This window comes from Frankliniella occidentalis, unplaced genomic scaffold, assembly GCF_000697945.3.
Source record: "Frankliniella occidentalis isolate FOCC.00 unplaced genomic scaffold, Focc_3.1 Scaffold116, whole genome shotgun sequence".
NCBI lineage: Eukaryota > Metazoa > Arthropoda > Insecta > Thysanoptera > Thripidae > Frankliniella > Frankliniella occidentalis.
Window position 1 is genome coordinate 442,796 of NW_026267244.1, and position 5,468 is coordinate 448,263.

At 60.0% G+C, this 5,468-nt stretch overlaps 1 protein-coding gene across 1 annotated transcript in view; it reads right to left on the minus strand.

Moving 5' to 3' along the window:
* Positions 1 to 5,468, minus strand: part of LOC113210537 (gamma-aminobutyric acid type B receptor subunit 2-like) — a gene marked incomplete at its 3' end in the record, with an annotated part of 109,511 nt that overhangs the window by 82,534 nt on the left and 21,509 nt on the right.

Consider the following 5,468-nt stretch of genomic DNA (forward strand, 5'->3'; position numbering starts at 1 on the left):
CCGCCCCCACCCGATGTACTGTTTACCCCGCAATGTTCCGCGATGCGATCACGGCCTCGTACGCCTCGTAGCTCGACTTCTGCTCGGCAGTCAGCGGTGGCCACGACTATGGCCTCGGGAAGGACATTGAGAGAGAGAGAGAGAGAGAGAGAGAGAGAGAGAGAGAGAGAGACGGGGAGTTGGTAGGTTTTGCGGCGGAATGCGCGTTGTCGCGGGAGACCAAGATTGATGCGTACGCATATCCATCACTTTATTTTAATGCCCCCAGTGCCGCTCTGGCGGTATAAACGACTCAAACCAAAATAGAAAAAATAAACATACAAAGAAAAACAACAACAACGCAACCGGGGACGCAGAGTCGCGTTCTGTGAGTGTCGCGACAGAGGGCCCCCTCGTCCTCATGTCGTCCTCACATCGTGTTCCCCTCGGTAGTCTCCGGTCCGGAGCAGTCAGTGTCTCCTGCCTAGTCCCTTCGCTTTTCTGCGCTGGGCTCCTAGAGCTCCCACCGGCGGCGGCGCGCTCTGGAGAGGGTTTCGGCGTCGTGGCTGGCAGGCAAACATTCGGGACGGTAGGCTGAAAAGGAAGAGTCGGGGGGGGGGGGGTACGGGGTTAGACGTTTGTCTGGAGAGCGATGCGGTGTGGTGGAGGGGTACACGGTGGCAGGCACGGGATGGGCACCAGCCCGCCTGCCTGTGCAGAATCTCATTAAGGTGAATATACAGGAGAAAAGCTAACGAAAAGCAGTCATTAAAATTTGCACCAATTCCTCGAGGGTGGTTATAGGATGGGCGCTCAGCACGCGCCCGGGGCGGGACTATCGCGGGCGGCTAACGAAGCGAAAAGATGCGATGCGATACCCGCCGCAGGGCTTCTCCAGCCAGCGGCTCTGGGGCTGGCCTAAAGTATCTCTAATACTACAGCAAGCGACTTTAAAGCAAGCGCCCCTTCGCAGGTTTATTCCGTTGACTTCTCTTCTCGGCGCTCTCGCGCCCACTTCTTCAACAAAAATGGCCTGCAGTTCTGCAATCTTTTTCAGTGAAAGTTATCCAGCAGGCCTTTTCGAAGGGGGGTTAACTCGAAAAAATCGTGTTCAAATGAATACAAGAAAATACGAAAATCCACAAAAAAAAAAAAATACCAAAGAATACTGTATAGAATACATAGAAATACACAGATATACGAGTTGACCCCCCCCCCCTTGGGTTATTGCCAGTGACAGCTCTCCTGCAGTCTTTTTCAGTGATGGCTCCCCAGTCGGCTTTCCCTTCCCAGTGATGGCTCTCCAGCGAGCTACCCCCGGTGTGGCACCCCAAGCAGGACTCCCCATCAGGGATTCTCCGGCGGGGCTCCAGCCGACCGCACGAGGAGCGCCATGGTGCGCCTTTACCCCCAGCTGGCTGCTGGATGGCCAGGAATACTGCCCGCTGGAGAAACGATCGGGCTGCCGGGGCTCCAGCTGCTCACAGCGGCTCTAGCATCCAGCTACCAGCAGCGGTTAGGCGCCGTCAAGTTGTCAGGGTTCTGGAGCTAGAGCAGGGCCGGGCCGGGGGCAGCCTAACGAACGGCAGCCAGGTGTGGGCGCGCGTTTGCTTAATCATCACCCACCATCACCACCACCGCCGGGTCCCGGAGGGAGAGGGAGGAGGACTCTGGCGGAGCCGAGCCGAGCCGAGCAGCCACCCAGCGCAGCAGTGCCTGTCCGCGACAGCGCCCCGCCCTCACCCCCTCCTCCTCCTCGCCCTCGTCCTCCTCCCTGACATGGACATGTCTCGCTGCCGCTCACACGCACGGCCACGACAACGCAGAACATATATAATGTTTTACGCCGGCGCGGACAGGACCGCCGACGCGCGGCCCGGGAAGGTCTCCTGTCATCGGCTCTGCCAGCCGGCTCTCCCCTCCCATCCCCTTCCGTCTGTATGTCTATCTGTCTATCTATCTGTCTGTCTGTCTGTCTGTCCGTCCTTCTGCCTTTCTGTCGATCTCTCCCTCCAGAGTGGGTTTTCACTCGGAATTTTCGTGCACGGTGTACAAAACATTCCGTGTATTACGCGGTATTACGCCAATAATTCACAAGGTTTGCCGACCCAAATTCTACCATTTTAGTGTATATGTTCCTATTTTCGGTATTAAATGCGCGTAATACCTGGTTTAAGTACAATGTATTACGAAGGTGAAAACCCCCTCGCTCCCTCCACTATACCTCTCTAGCTCTCTCTTCCCCGCCCTCCCTCGCGCACACACACACACACACACACACACAGACAAACTCACACTGCTGCAATACATGTACTGCGAGCAACGACGGCAAGGGGCAAGTGGGGTGTACACCGTGACCCGAAACGCCTCGCAAGGAGGAGCAGGATCTTCACGTTGATGGCTGCTGGCTTCCGTCCCAAAAACCACCGTCGTGATTTTAAGCGCGCAGAATCGCTAAACGAGTTAGGCCCCGCGCCACGCCCCGGCCGGCAGGTGGTGCGGGAGGAAGGGGGGAGGTAAGAGGTGGAGGGGTAGGGGCGGAGGGGGGTTGAAGGTTAATGGCGAGACGAACGCGGCGGGGCCGACGGGCTAACGAGGTGAGGGTTCCCATCGAGAGGAGGGTGGAGCAGCAGCAGGATCTTCATCGGGGCGCCTTGCCTCGGCCGGGGCGCTCGCGAGCCGCAGAATGGGGAGGGTTTAGTGCGCGCCGAGCGGCCCGGCCCGGGCTGGCGCTGGCGGGCCCCCCGCACCCCGGGCGGCAGGGCGGGGCCGGGCCGGGTCACCCGCAGTGGAACACGGTTACGGGCGGCTATGGTGGATTTATGGCCGGTCCAGGCAAACTATTCTGCCCGGCAACAAGTACAGCAAAGCACGTCAGGTGGAAGGAACACACGCACACGCACGCACACACACACACACATCGCGGACTGTACTGCGCGTGTGCGTGCATGCCTGCGTGTGCGTGTATGCGTGTGTTGGATGGGCCGCTTTGCTGGCGAGGGCCTGGAGAGCGGGAGCCAGGGGGGAGGGGGTTGGAGGTATCTGGTCGAGGGCTTTACGTTCGCGGTTTACAACAACGGCGAGTCGTTTGTCGGGGTGTGTGAGTTATCGGCAGCAGTGTGTGTATGTTTTGTGCGGGTGGCTGTGCCTGGCTGTGCCCGCGCCACCTGTGCGGCTCAGCTGGCCGTGTGGTACCGCGTCCGCCCCGGCCCGGCCCGTCAACCCGTCCGCCCTTGGCGAAGGGGAGCGGAATCAATTTGGAGGTGAGGGCGGCAGAGGCACTGGTCGGCGGCGGTGCGGGTAGTGGGAGAGCGGTTAAAAGAGACAAATAGGGATCAGCGAAAGGGAGCAGATGGGGGAGCGAGACGAGGCGCGCGGGGGGGATTAGGGGTCGGGTGGGTCGGAGCGCGCTTTTGCTCGGCTTCGCTCGGCTTCGCTCGGCTTTCGCTCACGCAGCGACCCGCCGGCCCGACTAGTCATTATCGGTAATGACGTTGTCCCTGAGGCGGCGCATGAAGAAGAAGGTGATATATTTCAACCCGTTACCCACCTCCTCCTCGCCCGGGCTCTGGGTGACCGCGCCCCGCCCCGGGCGAGGGGGCCGCCATGCCCGCCCGCCGAGATCGAATGAGAGGATAGTGGAACAAAGCCAGTTGGGCGGGCGGCTGTGCGGCGGAGCCGGGGTGCGGCAGGCGGCAGGGTAGGCGGTAGGGGTGCTCCTATCATCGCCCAGGCGCACATGAGCTATAATTATCTCGAGGAATCGAAACGAACTCAGAGCGCCGTGCCGAGTTATAGGGCGGAGACAACCGGAGTAACGGGGAGGGCCCCACGATATCGCAGAGGGTAGGACGGGGCGGGGGCGGCCCTGGGATCATCGCCACAATCAGCTATGTAGTATATTCCTCCTCTCTTTTCCAAAGTACCGGAGCTGCTGCTGCTGCTGCCGCTGTAGGGGACACGAAAATAATAGAAGACGAAAAGCAGAAACGTGAAAAGAAAACGGCGAAGAGAGAGAGGGGGGGGGCTAGGGGAGACGGAAACTTTTTGGAAAAGGGAGGCTGTTAAGAGAGGCCAGGCCGCAAGCTTCCTCCTTTAGATGAGTCTGCAAGGCCCAGCCAGGCCAGGCCAGGCTCATTCATGAAAATGAATCCAGTGATGGAGAAAGGCTTGGGGCGGCGGGGGGGCCGCGCCAGCCATCCTGCTGCGGCACGGACAAGAAGGGCGGGGGAAAGGGGGGCGGTAGAGCACAAGGCTCGGCGAGGTCCTTGTGCGCGTCCTCCATATTCGCAAAAAGGGCCACGGACCCGGCACGCCGAATCGTCCCCGACGACAACGGCGGCATTCTTGGCGTCGTGGATCTCGCGGCATTCCCACGACGCGGTGGAACGCGCAAGTGGCTGCTGCTACCCCGTCGCGGATATCCCGTTCTGTCGGTCGGTGAGAAGCAGAGGCGGCTCGTTTTTATCAACAGCCTGGCTCGGTCGTGCCGCGTGCCGCGCGGATCTCACGCGGGCCGGACTATTAGTCATCCCTCACGCCCCTCCAGCCCCGCAGGAGCGGCCCTCTCCTCACCTCCGTCTGTCTCCTCCATCCTTCACCTTGTCAGCTCAGCAGAACATACCCCCACCCCCCACCCCAACCCCCCTCTCCCTTCTGGAATGGACCGGCAACCCGGCGACTGCATCAACATTCCGCGCACTTGAAGAAGACATCCCCGTCCCCGTGGTTCGCGTCGTGCCGTCCACATCCACAGAGCTCCACGACCAACACCGGCAACTGCAAGCTCCTGTTGAGCGAAATCGATATCTCCGACGCAAGTTAGCGAGAGAGCTGAAGAGACACAATCCTAACCCACCTCTCTGTGTCTCTCACTCTCTGTCTTTCTCCCCGTCTCTCTCTCTCTCTTTCTCTCTCTGTCTCTTTCTCCCGCTCAATCCTCTCCCGATGCAGCCCGCCCCCGTCCATCAGCCTAAGTGGCGCCGGCGCTAAATAATGCACGGTAACGCCCCGCAGACTAAAAGGCGCGCGTCTCTTTATTCCGCCCGCCGATAATTGGCTCGCAGGTGGGGTGCTTCGCGGCGCACCACAGCACTTCCAGACGCCTTTGCAGATGCTTTTGCAGGTGCCTTTGCAGGTGCTTCTGCAGGTGCTTCAGCAGTTGCTTTTGCTGGTGCTTTTGCTGGTGCTTTTGCAGTTGCCTTTGCATGTGCCTTGCCAGGTGCGTCTGTATGTGCTTTTGCAGGTACTTTCGCAGGTACTTTCGCATGTGATTTCGCAGGTGCCTTTGCAGGTGCTTTTCAGCTCCTTTGGCAGGTGCTTTTGTCGGGTGCTTCTTTGCATGAGGGACTGCGGGTGCGGTCGAACGGTATGCGTTGGGGTGTTTCATCGCACAGCAGCACAAGGGGTGTGGGTGGAGGGGGAGCGGCGGTACATTGCGTACACGGTGCCCTGATAGCTCGAGTGCGGCACAGATACCTCCCCCCCCC